The sequence below is a fragment of the Microtus oregoni genome, unplaced genomic scaffold (assembly GCF_018167655.1).
Source record: "Microtus oregoni isolate MIOR12 unplaced genomic scaffold, Mior012 000047F_ref0000412, whole genome shotgun sequence".
In the NCBI taxonomy this organism is placed as follows: Eukaryota; Metazoa; Chordata; class Mammalia; order Rodentia; family Cricetidae; genus Microtus; species Microtus oregoni.
This window is the reverse complement of record NW_024543221.1, coordinates 18871640-18891569: the sequence shown is the minus strand read 5'-3', so window position 1 is coordinate 18891569 and position 19930 is coordinate 18871640. Positions and strand designations below refer to the sequence as shown.

General features: G+C 46.3%; 1 long non-coding RNA gene across 1 annotated transcript; it reads right to left on the bottom strand.

Annotated features, from left to right (window-relative positions):
• Positions 1-8278: 8278 nt before the first annotated feature.
• Positions 8279-15505, bottom strand: LOC121435762. The gene is made up of 3 exons (XR_005972609.1): positions 15094-15505; positions 9238-9406; positions 8279-8670 (listed from the first exon to the last, which is right to left on the bottom strand). It is a non-coding gene; the product is annotated as an uncharacterized LOC121435762 (long non-coding RNA).
• Between the last annotated feature and the right edge of the window lie 4425 nt (positions 15506-19930).

Genomic DNA, 19930 nt, shown 5'->3' with positions numbered 1-19930 from the left:
AACTCTCCACCTACTCCCTCAGCTGCCATCCCACTTGTCCTATCTCAGCTCTAGAAAGCTTTCTCCTAGGTTAGCCCAGTTTGCTATCAGTTAGAAAACAAAAATTTCTTTTGGTCCTCAGCATGGCATAAAGCTAATGTCTTTCTTTCTACCCAGTAAGTGAAATGCTGCCCAGGCCCAGGGGAGATGCTATGCTTGGTAAGGTGAAAGTACCAGTGAAGGAAAAGGTAAGGTCTAGGGTTCCACCCTTGGACTGCAAACCCTGTTTTCTGGTAGGTAAGAACTACTGACAGTATGGTGATTTAAACACTAAGGAGGGAAATAAAAGTACTCCCAGCATTCAGACCCTTTGTCCATCCGACTCCACTCAGGACTCTAAAAGCACTGTCGGCTGGGCAATGTCCCTTTTCTGAAACAAGGTGGTGATTCTTCATTAGTTTGGAACAGCTAGATGACTTGATAAAGGCTCTAGTTTTCTGGCACCAGGCCTGAGAGTCACCTGGATGTCTACGGCAGCAGCCCATGAAACCGTGGGCTGCTAGGGCTCTGCTCTCAGTGAGAGCAATGGGATCTTCCTCCTCAAATAGCTTCAAGTAAACTTCAAGCTACAGGGTTTGATGGGGCTGTCTAGAAAAGAAACCACCCTTCCTCACTTAGCAGTACTGAAAAGGTCACTGAGCAGGAAAGAAGTCTGAGACACCACTCTCCAGCCTCCATCTGTTCCTGTTCCTATTTCACTCTGGAGGTCATTCTACCCATCCATGACAGGACACTTCTCGGGCAAGGCAGGGGCCAGAGGGGCAGAGGCAAAATCACTCCTTGTTAAATTAGAACACCAACTTGCCTACATGCTGAGAATAGGCCCCTGCCATCATCATGAATGGCTTTAGTGTATTCATCTGTAAAGAATAAGCGAATAAGCTGGGAAAACTGCCCCCCCCCTCTCTCTCTCTCACACACATACACACACACACACACACACACACAGTGCTTAGGAAGGAAATAGCCAGAGGCAGCAACAGCATGCAAGAGAAGTACTGTAATCTGGAAAATTCATATTTTGTCCAGAGATATACAAAATTAACACAGAGAAAAAACAACCCATGCAGGTCAGACAGGACAACTAAAGGTTATAAACACTCTTCATGGGCCACTGGTTAAAAACAAAGATTAAAAAGTGGTCTATGACCATTGCTATGATCTTTAGAATCCTGAGCCCAGAACAGAACCCAAAAGAATGTGGGAAGAAAATTCGTGGGAGGGGGAAGATACTTGCCCCAGGAACCTCACCCTGTTGGCCCAGCCTGTGCTGTCTGATGTGCTCACATGCAGAACGTGGGAAGGTTCCAGCCAGGCAATAGCTTCTCCTTCCTGACCCAGCACTGGGTGCTGAGTCACAGTTATATGCATGAGAATTCCAGCCAGCGTGGGGGAGGGTGCCAGAAGCCAGCCATCCATTTCTTGCCTGCCTCTGAAGACTGATTCAGGGCTTCCCACCAGTGAGAAGAACTCATATTTGGGAGGGGAGACTAGGGAAGGTCTGAAGGTCTTTTTATAAGAAAAGGGAACATCTTACCTCCAAGAGAGACTGCATATGTGAAATGAACAGGCTGCCTGGCTTCCTGTCACTCTCAGCAGTAGCCTAGGCCCAGCATCTAGGACATTTTGTCTTTGGCTGTCAGGGTAGGTAGGGAATGCTGCCAACAAGCTGTGGTTAATGAATCAGGGGAAAGGGTGAAAAAATGAGGGATATATGTTGAAGATACATGGGTAAAGGGGAATTTGGAGCTTGTTGGCCTAACATCCGTGACTACTGATTACCATAGTGGTCATAATATCCTTGAGATTCAGTGTGTTCCACAAGTGCCTGCTTGGGTAACCAAGGGAGAAGCAAGGGCTTCAGAAGCCCATGGGGCCAGCACTGGCTCTCCTGGCTTCACTAAGTTAGAGATGTGGAGACCAGCCACACTCTAAGACAGTGCATGGTACTATGGCTGCCTTCTGGGATGAAATATACATGGTAGGGAAGGAGGAAAGCAGGGACCAAGTGAAGGCTAAAGTGCAATGTGCTTCCCTTGTGGCAGAGGGCTTTGCTCTCATAGGGAGGAGAAACACAGCCCAGAAGCATTTTTATGGGAGCTGAAGCTTGCACAAGAGGAAAGGTAAGCCTACCTGTGATCTCCCAATGCCTACCATAAAGTTCATAGCCCCAGTCCTACACAGTCCACTACCTTAACACTCCGAAATGGCCTGTATGGCTCAGTGGAGGATTTGATAAGGACAGGTCAGGGAAGAGATAGCCAAGTCTAACTTCCCTACCTCATCCAGTCAGGACGGGTCAACTCCTCCTCCTGCCAAAAAGGGGAGGATAGATACAATATTCTTCTTGGTGCCATACTCACTGGATCATGTGTCTACTCTGGGTTCCCACGAATTCTCTGCAACAAGCCTTACTCTTCCTGTGGAGAGCAAAACACTCACAGAAGAAAGCATTTGTTAGCCATTGTCCTCAGCACAGCCTTAGGCAGGCACCAGAAAGCCAGGGCGGACTAGTGGTAGTTCTGCCCAGTACCTGGGCACACACTTGGCAATATATAGGCTAGAGCATAACACTGTGATGTATATGTGGCTGCACTGCCCCAGGTCAGTGGGGGTGGAGGGGAGGCTGGGTTTAGTAAAGATATGTCTGAGCTTGTAGGCAATACAAGCCCCAAACCCTATTTCACCTTTGGCAGGCCCAGCTAGTAGCAGCACCTATACTGTTATTCTAACCCTTTTCTGTTATATCCTCTGTCTGCTAGTCTCAAGAACAATGAGAAGGAGGAGGTGGGAGGAGAAGGAAAAGGGTGAGAGTTAGAAGAGGCAGAGAAGGAAGTTTCACAGTCTAGTGCACTCCCATCAGATCAGAGGGGAACATACACAACTTCCCCTTTACAAGCCCTTTTCTGTCCCCTTTCTGGACTGGGGGATAGCTGGGCAGGGCAGGCATTCAGGTACCCACCCAACTGGGCTCTCACAGGCTAAACCTCAAGCCTGGCATGTTCCCTGGGGCCATTACCCAGCATGCCCTTTTCCTCACTGGGGAAGCCACACCCTCTTGTTTTCAAAGTTTTATAACTGTTTTGTTTGTTGTCCAGCAGATTAAATTCTTTGGTGGCTGGGGAGGCAACAAGGGTGGGGGTGAAGAGAAAGGAGGAGAAAAAGGGAGAGAAAATACAAGTAACTTCTATTAAGACCAAAAGATTAAATGCATTCCTTTTGAACACAAAGTTCACCTGTTTTGGAGAGCAGCCAGTGGCCAGAGGCAGTGTCCCCTCCCTCTCTGTGCCTATCCATTCTGGCCTTTTTCACCTAGTAGATTGGCATGTGGTCTTAGACATCCAAGACCATCAGTATTTGAGCTACGACGAAGTAACAGCTAATCAGATTCAGGATGCATACCTAAACAACCACCCCACATTAGGTACCTACTATAGGGCAAACAGATCTCTGCCAGGGTCTATAGGCAGCTAAATTCTGAAGACAGAAAGGTCCCTACAGTGAGCAGTCTGTTTACTTATACTCCAAATCAGAGTCACTAATTCACTGATACCAGAAGACATGTATGTACTTCAAGAAAGTAGCAACGTAACCGCACAGACTATTGCTGTGGGACAATGGTCTTGTACCCTGTAAGGATTTGTCACTTGTATTGTTTTAATAAATGCTGATTGACCAGTAGCCAGCCAGGAAGTATAGGCAGGGCAACAAGAACAGGAGAATTCTGGGAAGAGGAAAGGCTCAGTCTGTAGTCGTCACCCAGATACAGAGGAAGCAAGACGAGAATGCCTTGCTGATAAAAGGTGCCAAGACACACAGCTAACACAGACAAGAAGAATGGGTTAATGTACAATGTAAGAGTTAGTTATTAAGAAAGTCTGAGCTATTAGGCCAACCAGTTTATAATTAATGTAGGCCTCTGTGTATTTCTTTGGGACTGAATGACTGCGAGACCAGAAGGGAGAGAAACCTCCATCAACAGACTATAGTCAGCCTTCCACATCCCCAGGTACTGTCTCCCTGCACTCCAGTTATTATGCATGAACATATATAATATGCATATATATAATGAACTACATTTATATGCACAGACTTTGCTACTATCTTCTAAAGAATTCTTAAAACAATTATTTGACAGCATTTGCTTTGAGTTAGGTATTATAGAAATCTGGGCATGGTTTAAAGTTCATGAGAGGATATGTATAAAATTAAGTAAAAAAAACTCATTTCACAGAAGGACTTCAGCATCTGTGGATCCAATCCTCCATAGATAGGAAATGACTATATTCAGAAATGGCTAAGGAATGTAAAAGAGTAGGAAACAGAAAAGAAAGGAGGAAGAAAGTCAATACTAAGTGTGAACTTAAGACAGGCCTGTCCTATCAAGTCTCCTGATACAAAGTCTACAGCTAGCAATAACTCAAATGGACATAGGGTTTTCCATACTTAATATAACTTTCATTGAGCCATTAACTAATTATTTCACACTCTGGGTTTCCTCTAAGAAGTATGTCCACTTGAACATACACCTAAGCCTTTAGCACCAAAAATAATGCCTATGACTTTCAGAGCTGAGTCCACGCTGAAACTCTACTCTTACCTTCTTTCCAGAAAACATCACCTGATCTTACTTTCTCTATTATCTTTCCCCCCAAACCACAACGACTGTCAAGAGTCCTCTTCATGGGAGCAATGGCCCAGGGTAAGAGCAGTAATGATACAAATACAGAAACAGAACAGATCTTCCCTAGGAAATATAAGAGACAGAATATACTTTCTCTACTTTTTGTATAGGAATTAAGAACCGTTCCTATAAGCTCAGTGGCAAAAATTCTCTCTTCAAAGGAAACTGGATTATTGTTCCAGATCTGTGCCGACATTGTCTCTGCTACTCTCCCAGCTTAAGGATACCACAAAGGCACCCAGGGTTGATTAAAGGTAGAACCAAGGAGCCACTTTATATCCTGATATCTAACTATGCAACACATTAGCCAATGCTTCCAGTGGATGATTTATGTGAGCCAGCTAACAGATAACACAGACACAACACACATGCTGGGAAAGCTCCAGGCATCCCTCACAAATCGAATGGGAAAACCTGAGTTGCCACAGTGAGACTTCCTTTCCTAGTGAGCAACACACAGCAGAAACATGCCCAGATTCAGGGAAATACTCTATGAAGATGTCAAAAAGACTTAACAAGAACTCTTTTCAGGATCATGGGGAATGCCTGGCATTTTAGCCAAGTGCAAGTCAGCTCTCACAAGAACTCTAAGCAATCAGACAAACAGGAGAAGAGTAAAGATATTCTTAGTTCTCCTTCTCCTCTCTAATGTATAAAGAAAGAAGTGAAGGCCTCAGAGATCCAGAATACTGCCAAGGACCTCAGTGCTCCACTCCCTAGTCTAGCTGGAGTATAAGACCTGGGTTGGAAATCCAAAGCTGGGAACAAGTCATTAGGCCCTGAGAGGGCTCTTTCTGACTCAGTTAAGTCATGACAAGGCCAATACCACCCTCTGCTCAGTGCTGTGAAACCCAGTGAACCAGCTAATGTGAAGAGATCTAAGTGTGTAGTGACTAAGGCTTCTTAACACTCCCGAGAATCCTTAAGACTTCTCCACATGTTCCCAAGCCCAGGGGTTCCTACCCAGGCAGCTTTGGAGATTTGTAGACAGACTAGAGTTCCAACCACAAAAGAAAAGAAGGCTAAATAAACGCAAAGTAAGTCCTCTTGGCACAGGGGCAGGCCTTAAACAGAATGCCTTCCTTGAACATACAGGGTCTTTCAATCTAAGTCCTGCACCACAGCCAGCTCCCATGTGTGTGCACATCTCCCACGCCACTAAGAGGGAACAGTGTCCTATCCTGTCACCTGGTAGGTCCTCACCAAGTCCTTTCATTCACTTACCCCCTTCTCTTCACAGTCACCCACCCAAAAACCCATTCCTACTACCTACGCAAAACCCATCACACTACGCACAACCCTCATTCACACTAGCACTAGGGTGCCTCTGTGGAATAAAACTTGGTTGCTCTTAGGCCTCCAAGGTCCTTCCTTTCTCCCTCTCAGCAACTTGGGTTCATTTTCCTGGCTTTGAGTTTCTAGCTAAGCAAAATCTTCATGAACAACCATGACCCTATGTGGTTCCCTTCATCCTATTCCTGTACTCTACCCACAAAGTCATGGCTCTACAGCATCAAGCTCTGTACAGACCATGGGGCCTCAAGAGTATTTTCTTGCTTATTAGCCCATAAGCAGCTGGAAGGAGCCAACAAGGAACCAAACCCAGTGTATGCTTTCCTCATAGCCAGTGACCAGGAAAATGAAGGAAAGCAAGGCCCTTCTACAGACGGCAGGCTGATTAAAAGGACAGTGTCTCTTACTTATCCCAGAGGCAGGCCATAAATATAAAAACGTGACCTGTAAGAGTTCATATCCTCCTCTAAAGCTGCAGTCTTGGGGACAAACCCAAGCCAGGGGACAGAGCCAAGATATCCACTGAACAATTCATAGCCCTAGTAAGAAAAGGATACAGTGGAATCCAGATGGTGTGGACCAATCAAGTCCCTGGGTAGGGCACCTTGCATTTTACTATTGCCAGCCATGCCATTTCAGCTTCAGTATCACAGCTGTCTTCCAAAACTCATAGACTCAGAGGCCAAGGAAAAAGTGTCAGGCATGCTTAGATCCTTCAAGGCATGCTAACTGTCCTGCCTGCTTGGCCGGCAACACACAGCAGAAGTCAGGTCTGAAAGAGGGAAATGGGCAGGGTGGTACAGCCCTGATTCACAGAGACAGCTGTGTGACAAAAGGCAAAGTCAAGATCCTTTCTGCTCTGTACCCACTTTCCCAATGAGGCAAAGGAAGGGCTGTGAATGGCAGCAGAGGCCATCAGAGTTGGGCACAAGACCCACGGTTCTCAGTCACGGCCAGCAGCACGTCTGGTTTCAGGTCTCCAGTGGGGCTCATCTTGAAGAACCAGGTTGATTCTTTTCCACTTCCCAGCTATAGAGCTGACGGAACTCGCCTCTTTGTTTAAAGTTTTGCCCCCTCCATCCCTTCGATATCCTCACAGACCACTGATGCAGTGACTGAACTTGTCTAGCTCCTTGAAATAACAGATAACTCATCCAAATTGACCTTTCTTGGCAGGGATCTCAGAGGCTTGTCTCAAAGGGAGAGACAAGACAATTAAACATGTGAGGTGGGATTCATTAATCTTCCTTGGACAGCAGTGAGGGAGCAGGGAAGGTGAAACACAATGCCAGCAGAGTAACTGCACGAGCTGGCTGGGATTGAGATTCCACAGGTACCTAGTAGGATTATCCAGGATTATTTCTTTTCTCCTCAGACCCTAGTCACCTGGCTGTGTTAGTTCCCACTAACTCTAGGGGCTAAGAACACTGCCAGCAATGACAGACAGGGACTTCTGACTATCACAGCAAGCACTAGCTGTCTGCTTTCCGGTTTGTGTCTACAATGGAGCCGCCTTCCCAGTTTTGAGGGAGATCATCACTTTAACAACTCAATAGTGCTGTTGTTGTAAGGCAGAGGAAAAGTATTTCCCTGTCAAGTGCCTGGAAATATTTTGAAGACAACTGAACAACTGAAGATCTAAAGAATAAAACAATCCATTCAAAGGAAAACCCCAAGCAGAGAAAAATCCAGAATCCAGTCACTGCTCAGCCTAGCCTAAACTTTAGACCCCAGACCTAGCCTAATTCCCTTATAGGCTCAGTGTATCCAGAGTAAGGCAAACACCCTTTCTGCACAGGAAAGAACATGCTTGAGCCCTGGACAGCTCCCAGAACTTTAGGGATTCTAACAGGAACTGCACCCAGCAGCCAGGAAACTTTCTTTACTTCACTGTGGGAAGTAAAGGTGCCCTGGTACTTCCATACCCTGTCCAGCACTCTGCCAGTTACCCCATTCATAGAAAAGCCAGGAATGGAAGAATGGAGAGAAAAGAACAACTGTTGGAGGTTCTGAATGGTCAAGTTTGAGGGAATAGATCCAGGGAGCAGTCACACTCCAGCTGCCTGGGAGGCAGACTCGGGCCTTTCATCTGTTGCTTCTAGTTTTTAATCAATAGCTGGATATTTAATCCACCAGCAAGACTAGGTCCCTGTTACATCAGACCACACCTGAGGTCAAGGAACCACACAAATTGGTGGCTCTGGTATACCTCCAAGAAGGAAAAGACTATCTAACCTACTATGCTCCATCACCCAACACTTACTCACTACCCATCTTCCTTCCCAGGACAACTTCCTTTCCCTGTCTTGCTATAGGGGGTGAAGATTAAAAAAAAAAAGAAAGAAAAAAAAGAAAAACCAGGTATGTCTCTTAGACCAGTAGCTGAGAATGCTCTCATTTATCCTAAAGAAAAAAAATCAAAGGGAAGAGAAAGGGGTGTGGGAAAGCACACAGTCAGAGGTCCGGAAAAGTGAGGAAAGGTCAAAAGATATTTGTGAGCAAAGCAAGTCAAGCAGGAAACAGAGGAGACTCTGGAAGCTGGTATTTGAGGTAGGGCATAACCACCTTTGACAAAACTGAGTGCCCCAGTCTTTCCTTCTCTAAACATGGCGTCCTACTGGCCCTCATCCCACCTCAGCAACTTCATCCAGCACCTGAAACAGGAAAAGGAAGAGTAAGTATGGCAGATCCAAGCCAGATATGGACATACACAACTTCCAGCCCTAGGAGATAACTCACGTTCCACATTGTGGTTATGATAGAAGTACTCTTCTCCCACAGGGAAGGGTAGACAGGCCTGATAAGAACTGCTTAGCTCAAGGCTATATATAGTTGAGGTTCCTACCAGCCTGGAGATTTGGAGCTAGAACTTGGCAGATCTATGCTAAGTGCTGGCAAGGACCATCCTCATGCAGCTAGCCAGTGAGGAGTCTTAACAGCACAAGCTGGGCACAGTGAGTACAGCAGGGCCCTTCATGAGGGTATTAGAACTCCTTACCAAGGACACTACTGGATCCATTTTAGAGAAAACTGGCTTTTAAAGTGTGAGCCTAAGGGAGATATGTGGTGGCTGAACAATAACTTCCAGCCTTTCCTTTTGAAGGACAAAGGGAGGACACATAGGAGAGGAAGAAGGTATAGCGGCCCAGGATTATAGATACCTATTCACTTTGCATATCTGAAAGCAGAAAAAACATACAAAAATGAAGATGAACACTTACCTACTGAAAGAGTGGTCAAGAAGCTCCTCTTTTCTGTTCCAAAACAATGCAAGCAAACTTCTAGCCAGCGGAATTATGGCTTTGATGCACAAACATCATCCTCAGCTGAGCCTGAGTTGCCAAGAGGTTGTCAACTACTTATAGGTAGAGCAGTACTCTGTCATGTTCTCTGCTGGGAAGAGAAAGAAAAGTAGATCAGCTGGGCTCTGCTCACAAAACCAATCAAGCAATGATCTGCAATTACATTTTATATGTAGCCCCTGGGACAATAGTCCTCAGCTGTGACAGATGCAAAATAACCCTGGGCAGAGCAATGTGAAGAAGGACCAGCACTGGTGGGTACAACATCTGATTGAGTACCTATCCACCACCCTTTGGTCAGGGACACACTCACACAACAGAGTTCCCTGAAACATGGCATTCAGGGTTTCATCATATGCACAGCTCAGAACTCCTACACGTATGCAGACTTTCTAGTCAAGATGTTCTCTACTCAGACACAAAAGCTAGAAGCTTCAAATACCTTTAAGAGCACCGTGAGTATAGACAGCTCGTTCATACGCCTGTTGTGCCCCACTGTGCTGTGACCTCAGTCATAGCTTCCTGCCCCCATTTGATTCTCAGGCTCAGGAGATGTACCTCCTAAAGATCCAAAATGAGTCATTCTAGGTGATCTTTGGGTAGAAAAGCAAATGTCTACACCAAAATCAATGGCTAAAAAGTTAAAAGTGCTACCTGGAAAAAGTCTGAATGAAGTTCAGGGTCAGGATGCCCCTCATTCCCAAACTTAAATTGTTTGTTCCTCAACCTAGACTGTAACGAGGAAACCAGAGAGAAAAATCCAATAATTTGACCAGGATACAATTGCGACAGAGGCACGATGGGTGGGGCAGGGCATCATGTGCCTTTAGCACAATGCTGCGGGAAAAGCCTAGAACCCCGAGCTTCCATAATGATGTGCTAACGGGGGCAGAAGGAAGATGGGGAGAGAATTCATGTCATAGGAAGTGAGGAAGATGAAAGGAAAAAAGTAAGCTCTGTCACACCATCCAAGGAAAGAGAAAGCTGACATCCTGCAGAAGAGATGCCTTCAGGTTAGGGAAAGTGGGGAGGACCACCATCCACACAAATCTCAGAAGATAAAGGGTATTCTGGCATCTTGCCTCTACTGGAGAATCTACTCCAGGGGATTATAGTACACTCTCATGGAGGATCTCCTTGCCTAATCTTGAGAAGGAGTCACCTTCTATCCTCAACAAGACCAAACCCACTCATACAGACCCACTGAGAAATCCCAAAGGAGATCCAGCTCCAGAAATATGTCTATCATCTGGGACCAGTGAAAATAATTTATAAAACAAAGAAGAAAGAAAAAAGGAGAAGGAAGGGAGAGAAGGAGGGAGGGAGGAGAGAAGGGAGGGGTGGGCAAAAGGGTACTGTTTTCTAAGCTCGCTGAATAACACAATCATGTCTCTCCTCTGAATTTAAAATCCAAAGGTCTCAGAACACTTATGAGCGGTCTGGTGTCTCCCCATCCCTAAAGCCTAACAGTGGCCTTCTTAATACCCAGCCCTCCCTAAAAATGACCCAAAGCTGAGAATTGGTCCAGAGCCCCAATGAGCTCTTTTTGCTGCTTTCATGTTGTCAGAACATTTTGGCTGTTCGGCTGAGAGCTCCATCTCCCGGCTCCCAATACACTGAGTCATCTTCCAACGAGGAAAAAAAAATGGAAACACACACACACACACACACACACACACACGCACACACAACAAAGCAGCCGTCACTAGGGCCTAGACTGCTGTTGACAGGACTCAGTTACATAGCCCAGAATTGGTGATGAGGGGCATCAGGGTGCTCAGAGCATCAGCCACTATAGAGATTCAGCAAAAAGAGAAACAAACCTAGGATCAAAAGGCTATCAGGAACATTCCCTGCTAACCCCCGTTCTGCTAACACCCCTCTGTTTCCTGCTTCAGAAACAAGGGGGGGCACCCATCCCTGGGAGAACACCACCATCTTGCAGGCCTGAGGTACAAACTACCAAGACACTCTCCTTTATGCTTGCTGTGACAGCATGGAAGTATATAATTCTTCCCTAATTTGCTAGTCACCTGCTAGTCTCTCATTTTACATGCCCAATAAGTCCCCAGGCAGGGAAAGAAGGCTTCAGGCAAATCTACAAAGAACAGACAATACAACAGACATGCCTATAGAACAGGCTTCTTCTAGGGCTCTACTTTACAAACTAAGGTCACATATATGGGTGAGAAATAGAATGAACTGTCTAAAATCACCCAACTGGGACTGGAGTACAGTCCAGGTATGTCCAGTCCAATGTGTGCACCTGCCTCAACAGGGCTTACTCTCCTCTGAAGGTGTTCCTACCTACCCACCTCTGGCTGATCTTCCATGGGGAAGGCAAGCAAAGCAACTGAAGTCTGTTCATTTCAGGACAAAAAAAATATATCACCTTGACTGAATCTGGCCAAGAAGGAAGAGGAGAATGTTATAAAGCAGGTATAGGAATGGACCAGCTGAATGACCTAACACAGTATGAAGAGGAGGGTGTCATCTTCTAACATCTAGAAAACATGGAGGATTACAGAGAAAAAAGACTTTGGAAACTGGGGCTCTTGTCAGCCACAGGACTCTCCTTAAAGGGTTGTGATAAAAAATAAACAAGTAACTGTTCTTGAAGAATCTAACACGGCAGCCGGCAACAGAAGCTCAGAATATTCTTCCCCCTTCCCCAGGCTTCTTGTTAAAGTACAAACTCTGATAGAAAACACATGGAATAACACATAACAAAATACTAAGAAAGAAAGGAGAATTGTAACAGTGGTTTTCTGCTTAGAGGCTGCTCAGGGAGAGGTCCGTGAAGACAATGGGACTGCAACAGGTAGAAAGCAGGCATGGAAAACACCAGTATTGAAAAAGCAGAGAAATGAGTTGGTCGGTTTTTACCTGAGGAAGGCTTCTTTGAAAGCTAAGGCCACTTTCAGAGAGCCCTGAATATCCTACTGATTGGGAGGAATTTCAACTTGACAATGATAGGAAACCATTTTAAATCTCTGAGCAGGAAGACAAGATGGCCGCTATCCGCAGCAGGGCCTAGAAAGGGTTGGGCAGCAGGGAGCCTCTCTAGAAGAGCAGTTAGAACTGTAGTCCTGTAGCCCTGGCAGGGGGCACGGAGGAAAGGCAAGGCCATGTGACCAAATGCTGCTGCCTGCTGTGTCCCTCACCCCCATCTCCCCATCCCCATGTGGAGGCTGCCAGGGACAGAGTCTATTTGAAGAACACAAACCACAGGTCTGCCACATTTTAGATGAGCTGCTGGGTCTGCCTCTACTCTCCTCAAACACTAGGCTCTTCATAGAACATCTCTGAGTTTTAGGCTAACTAGGGCATGGAAGCCAAGTGCCCACACTTTAATGATGGGACCCCAGGCCATGGGACCCTGACCCAGGTTTCCATTTCAACCCCCACCCAGTGCTGTGACCCAGGGTGGGATCAGGCAGTTCTGCCTCCAGACCACCTTCAATGCAGCAATCATAGCTACATCCATCTACATAGCGCCTGCACCCCTCTACCACAGACCCTGACTCCCACCCACTTCTCCGAACAGGCATAGCTGGGCCAGCAAAAGCAACAGCACCAGCCACCATGTGGAAGACCAGCAGAGATGCCTTCAAAATGGCAGCCTCAGAGGAATCCGGAACCCAGGGAAAGGAACGCTATGGACAAGGAAGGGGAACTGCCAACCCCTCCCAATAGGGTATCACACCTTCCCTCATACTAATACTGTGTCAGGTCTTCTTCACAAAGTCCCTGCCCCCAAACCAGATAGGGTAAAAGGGAAAAGAGGACACTACCTCCACCTCCAAGCCCCAGGGACCATATGTGACACAGGGTACTCAGAAGAACATTCTGGAGCCCATGTCCCCAGATGAGATAGCAGACCACTTCTGTACTGAAATCTGGTAACTAAGTGGACAAAGGCTAGCCAGCCCATACATGTTCCCCAGCAGACCCTCAGCTGTGAGCCCCACGTAGTGGGGAGGTAGGGTTGCAAAGCAGGCTTGAGAAGGCACAGGCCACCCTGAGTTATATAACAATCAGGGAGGTGTTTGTCCCAGGCCAGAGACCCAGGGCGCACTGCGCTCTAGATGCGCAGTCATGGGTGGGGCCACTGTACATGGCACAGGGCCCAGCAAACCCCCTCCCACAAATGAGACCCACCACAAGGACAACACAGGATGCTAGCACTCTGATTTTCCAGCTTCCCTCCCCCAATATCAGACAGTTACCGCTGCCCCAGTTTTATTCTCCATCTCTTAGTTCCCTAGACTGACAAATCATTCTAGCAGGAGCCCTTCGAACCTCCACCCACTCACTTTTCGGGAAACCTTACAACAGCCAGCTTCCAAGCAATGTCCTGAGGTTAGTCCCACGGCTCACCTTTCCAAGCACAAGATAGCAGCAGCTTCCAAAAGGCAGGTTCTTCCAAGAGTCTGAGGCCCTTTGGATGACCAGAGCATCAGTGTAGATCCCTTCACCTGGGAGCAGACCACTCAAATAGGAAGCCCAGGGTAGTGACGACAGCAACAGCAACTCTCCCTACCTTGCCCGATGGTTTCCAGGGGAGCCAAGAATTATTTCTGCCGCAACACTGAGGTGTGGCAGATTGGAAAATTCCCTTTTCTGACACCAAAGCAGAGGACAAATATTTTCTTCCAATTTGGTCAGTCCTCCTCAAACCAGTCTCCCCAATCTCCTCCCTCAAAAAAAATAAAAAATAAAAAAGTTTGGGGCACTCTAAGCTCTTCTTCCTTATAGTGACTGAAATTTTACAAAGGTAAAGGAAGAAGCAGCGACTGGGCAGTCTGAAGCAGGCAGACACAGGCACCTACGCACACCCCTAAAAGAGATTTTAGAAGCTGCTGGGCTTCTCCTCCCTCCCCTTTAAGCAAGTGAAATGCAAATTCAGATTTGATACCCTGTCCTCAGCCAATCAAAAAGAGCTTTTCACCTGCCACTGGCCCTCCTACCAATGAGAGGAAGTGTCTGAAGCAAGAGCCCTCCCCTGGCCAATGGAAGACCAGCTCAGTCACTTAGTTAATGATGCAGCAGTACAGGGAAGGCCATCACATGTGAACTGGAAGGGAGCCAACATGGAGACACAGAGAACGCAAGGTAAACAACTTTCCAACGCCAAAAGGATGACATTTAATCTCTAAATGCTAGCTTCCCACCTAGGCTCATCCTTAACCCTTCTGCTGGCCTCTCAGGTCCCAGGAGCTGCACTACCTGTCCCCACAGAGCTCCTAACAAGATGCAACAGTGACTGCGTCACCGTTCTCCACTTTTCTCAACTACGCAGTGACAACCTCCCAGCTTCACCCCACTTCTCCCAGCCCACACCCCACCCCATGCTTATGCTCTCTACCGCCCCAGATGCCCAGGACTAGACATTTTAACAAGGGAATGGCTGGGTAAACAGTCCCTCCTGACGGCTTTCTTGACACTTCTCATCCTCTTCCTTTCCCCTAAGACAGCACAGATGGACACTGACACCCAAACAACCTGGAAAACTAGCCTCTCTGTCCACCAGAAGAAAGCTGGGTAAAGGGTGGGAGCTTAAGTGAGAATCAGGGGATGGTTCACTCCTCCCCTCTACCCTGGTCAGGCCTAAGTAGCTGACATTAAGGGAGAGGAAATTAAAGTGGAAAACAACAACAACAACAAAACCCTCCAAGGGGGAAGGGGAAACAACAGCAAAAAGAAAGGGAGAAGGTGAGAAAAAACAGAGCACCCACATACCCTAGACATGCCCTTATCACCCAAAATACATACGTGAAGGAAGAAGTAGGTTATGCCATCAAGTCCTTAAGCCCCAGTGGACCACCAGCCGTCTCCTGCGCAGACCCAAATTCCTATCCAGACACAGGGTGCCGCAGTCCAGAACATTCCAGAATCCACTCTGATTAAGTCTTCCCCTGCCACCCCACCAACTCTTGTATCTACTCCTGCCCCTCATCTTACCTCCTCCCTATGGGAACCGCCCATGCCACCTTGCGTGACATCTTAGCCTAGGCTACCCAGAGGCCTCTGGCCCCCGACAGATTTCTGAACGCTTGGCGGAATCTGGTGCCCAGTGTTGCTATGACTTGTTTCTTGATTTCTCTCTCTGCTGCAGCACGGCTGCTGCTAGCAGACCTATCGACAGCTTGTGTGTCCGTGCTGGCTCCCTTGCTCTCTCTCTCTCTCTCTCCTTCTTTCTCTGTCTCCCTTTCTCGTCTCCTCCTCCTCTCTCTCCTCTCTCTCTCTCTCTCTCCCCTTCTCTCTCCCTCTCCCTCTCCGCTCTGAGCTCTGTGACGCAGATCTAAATTCTCCAGTCTGCTCCTTGTGTTGCAGAAGCAGAACTGCAGCTTTTCCCCTGGAGAGGCAGCGGGCAGTGCCAAGGCTGGTCAAACAAGGGAGAAAAAAAAAGTTGGACCTTCATTCTGTTTTCTTGGCCACATTTTCAGCCTTTTTTCCTTTTTCATACCTAACAGCTCCAGAACACACAGGTCTCTATCCCTGCAACCTCTCCTCTTCCTTTGGAGCTTCATGGCAATAAGATTAGCTTTAACTCTTTGAGTGGCAGCCTCCCGGCCCAGCCAGGGCTGTCCTGTACTACTAAATGTTGCGTCATCTTTTCTTGAGCCCTACGGGCTTCTCCTAGCCATAGGCTAAAATAGACCTCACCATGAGACTACTATCCCATTAACCCTTTCTGCTACAGACAAGTCCAAAATTACAGCCACAGCTGTTTTCTGGAATTATTTTTGCCTTTTTCTTTCTCCTTTTTCAGAATTTTCTTGTTTTATTTTATTTTGCTTTTAGCCATGGAATCAGGACTTTTATATCCTGACTTTCCTAAAGATAAAAAGCATAATTAAAACACTGTCTGCTTAACCCGAAAACGAGATCTTTCTATCAAGTAAGGTTTATTTCAAAAACAAACCAAACAGCAGCCTGAAAAAATCCAGAGTAATGTACCTCTATTCATTCAGTGTTCAAAATTTTAGGACCTAGATAAGTATATGTCCAATAATTTCCCAAGAGGCACATAGGCCACACAGTCTACGATTCATTGCTGAGTCATTTGTTCCCAAGAAAAGCCTTCTAACAACAAAAAAGACAACAAACGGAGGGATGTCCAAGCCTGGACCAGAGATAGCCAATACCTGATTCTTCCCTCAGGATTGGTGACCAACCAAGATAAACATATACCGGCCCAACCATCAATCATTGGGCAATAGTTTAGTGTACCCACAAACCCAGAAACTCTTACGAGGAAGGTGTTCCACTGATGCTTCAGAGGCAGGTGGAAGTTACTTTAGGATATTGACAGCTCTCAACAGCAGCAAAACACAGAACTTCTAACATCCCCCTTCCTTGAAATGCTTCCAAGAAGAGCTCAGACACCAACCCAATGAATTCTACACACCCAGACACATTCAACAAGGCTCACGTTCCAATCATGTGTGTGTGTGTGTGTGTGTGTGTGTGTGTGTGTGTTTCTCATACCAGCCTCTAACCAGATGTTTCCGCCGTCTTCAGGTTTTAGGGCAGTAAGCTGATTCATCAAGTGCATCACATCATGATCGATCTTGCACCTTTCAGGAAGAATAGGAACAAGAGACCAGGAAACCACTCCTTCTATACCTACCATCCTACACAGACTTTACACAACCACTCTGGCCAACATTTTAGCCAGGAGAGAGAAGGACCTCTTGGAAGACAACCTGGTAATCCCTGGTTTTAAAAGAAGCCTGGGGCATCTGTGCCAGGCTCCCAGCAGAGGGGAAAGTGCTTCAAATTTACACCTTCTGGGAAGCAGGGTAGAGTATGCCAATAAAGAAGTTACCTACTGATCTGATGACCAAAGGCATATGGCTTTGATGTCACTTAAAGCAAGTCCCCCAGAACGATCCTCTGCTCACCCAAGTCTCTATTTGCCAGTGTCGTTCTCCACAGGGAAACACACACACACAAACACACACACACACACACACACACACACACACACGCGCGCACGCGCCTAAGTTCATGTCAGGACATTCCTGATTTATCCATGAGTCCAGGATCAAATAAACAAAGAGCTCTGCCAGAGAGCCTTCTCTTTCAGAAGAGGGAACTAGAGGGAAGTAGGCTCAGCACAGCGTTAGCCCATAACTCCACAAACTTGGTGAATGACGTGGCTTCTCAGCCCCATGGCAATAAGAACGTCATGGGTGGGTGGAAATAAGAAGAGGTAAATCATGAGAAACAGTCAAGAGGTGCACCAAACCAGAGTAGGGACACACAAGGTTATAGGGCATTAGGAGTGAGGCCACTGTGGTCTACAACAAGACTGTGCTAAGATTTCACAGAGAAATGTCCATGATAGAAAGGATGGCTTGCAAAATGTGACACTGTGTAGGAGGACTTGTTTCAGTTTTCTTCCTACAAGCCCATTTAACCCTCAGACTTTTACTAAGATTAAAGCAGTCATTTTAGGTGCCGCTGACTAATTCTAGGTCTTTCTTCTATTAACCTGATTCCAAGGAGCACGGAGAACAGAAAAATCCAAAAGGGATAACCAGGAAGCAGAGATGAATTGAATTCCAAAAACACGGGCTGGTGTTTACTTAGCAAGCATGGCCAAACCTACAAGGAAGCAGTTTTACAGGGTGTTACGTGTAGTATTTGATTTGGGGGCGGGGATAAGGATAACTCCTGAGCAGGGACAGGATACTGCCTTCTGCCATCTATACTAAAAGGCCTGTCTGGATCCTGAAAAGGCAGGGTGTCAGCTCCTGCCCAATAGCTCCAAGTGTCTTAGTTTCTCAACTGCTACAGGCTTTGTGAACTAAACAAGTTCTCCAGACACAGTTAGTTCTCCTTGGCCTCCAAAGGATATGGGTCAAAATTTCAAAATTCCAAAAACCATGTCTCTTTTTTCTTTAAAGGGACAGAGCTAAACTTTGACCCATCCTTGTCCAGGGCGTGAATTGCATGCACTCTGTACTGGCCACAAACTCCATTAACCACATCAGTGGACAAAAGTAGGGTTCCTGCTGGCCTGCTGTCTTTATTTTTTTTCTCCCATGAGACCCAGCTCTTAGTGGAAATAGGGGAGCTGTGCAAGAAGCTAACATACACTTGGAACATTTAGGGCCCAAGTGTGCATCCCAGATAAACTAAATATAAATCTGGTTCCCCATGGAAGTGGCCAGCTAGAAACATACTGTAGTACACTAGATGTGGTGGGTGGGCAATTTTGCTAAGAACCTGGGAGTAGACAAATAGCTGGGGCCTGGTGACCTCAGGAGGCAAAACATTCACCAAGTACCTAGTAAGTGCTATGCTAATACATAGTACCAAAGTGCAGGAAATGGGCCAACATCTCAGACAAATTTGCCAGCTTAGTGTCCTAGAAGCATTCTCAAATTCGCATTACAGATACAAAAAAAAAATTCTATTCTAACTCTTTAAAAGTTTGAATTTGCTTTTTCAAAGAATTAATAGTAAACATACTGATCAATCCGTAAGATGGCCCATAGAGGCCCAGTTTCTCCCTTTTTGAAGTAACCAACTACAACATTTCTCAGCCAGACAAGTAATAAAGAAGAGAAGCAGTTCAGGAAAGACTGTCCCAAGAAGGACTATGCCATGCCAATCCTTGCAGGCTGCCCCTCCATCTCTGTGCTCAGGGATATTTGAGAAAGGAGATCACAGAGTTCAGACAGTCCAATTTTTCAGAACAAAAGCTTTATGTTAAACTCCAAGATTTTAAACACTGCCAAAAAATCTGTAAAGTCCCCATACACCTACAAAACTTGCAGGGTGTTCATGGGTCCAATAACGAATGTGTGATGCCAAGGAAAACAAGTGCTGTTAGAGAGGACCGCAACAAGAAAAAGCCCCAAAAGAAAACCAACATACAAATGTTGCCATTTGAAGAAAACAAAGGCAATCAAAGCATTCAGATCAAGCCCTGATAGATGCCGTTGGATGCTGTATCAAAAATAATTGTTGTCAGGCAGTGGTGGTACTCTGTACTCAGAGAAACCCTGTCTCGAAAAACAAAACAAAACAAAACAAAAAAAGTTAGGTAGACATGATGACATGATTTCCATTAAAGTACCAGCATTTGTAGCCCTCCTTGACCAGCTAGCAGTGCAGAGAAATCATGTTAGTACACTGGCTCTCTTTCCCACTGAGGGCTACTCCCCTGGATGCCAGTAGAAGGTCTGATTAGGATTTTTAAGATAAGACTGGAAGAGATTATCATAATCTAACACCATCCAAGGCATAGGCATAGGGCCCTCCACAGAAAACACTGCAACCAAGATGCTGTTTTGCCTCTTTGTGACTCAGTAACTCTGATCATTCTTTTTTTTTTTCCTTTTGATTTTCGAGACAGGGTTTCTCATTAGCTTTTTGGTTCCTGTCCTGGAACTAGCTCTTCTAGACCAGGCTGGCCTCGAACTCACAGAGATCTGCCTGCCTCTGCCTCCCGAGTGCTGGGATTAAAGGCGTGCGCCACTACTGCCCGGCTCTCTGATCATTCTTTAGAGAATTTGAACAGCTAAAGCACAGCAAAGAACAAATCTCTCCATAGGTAATGAGCCTTTTGTTGTCTCTGTAGCCTCACAGAACA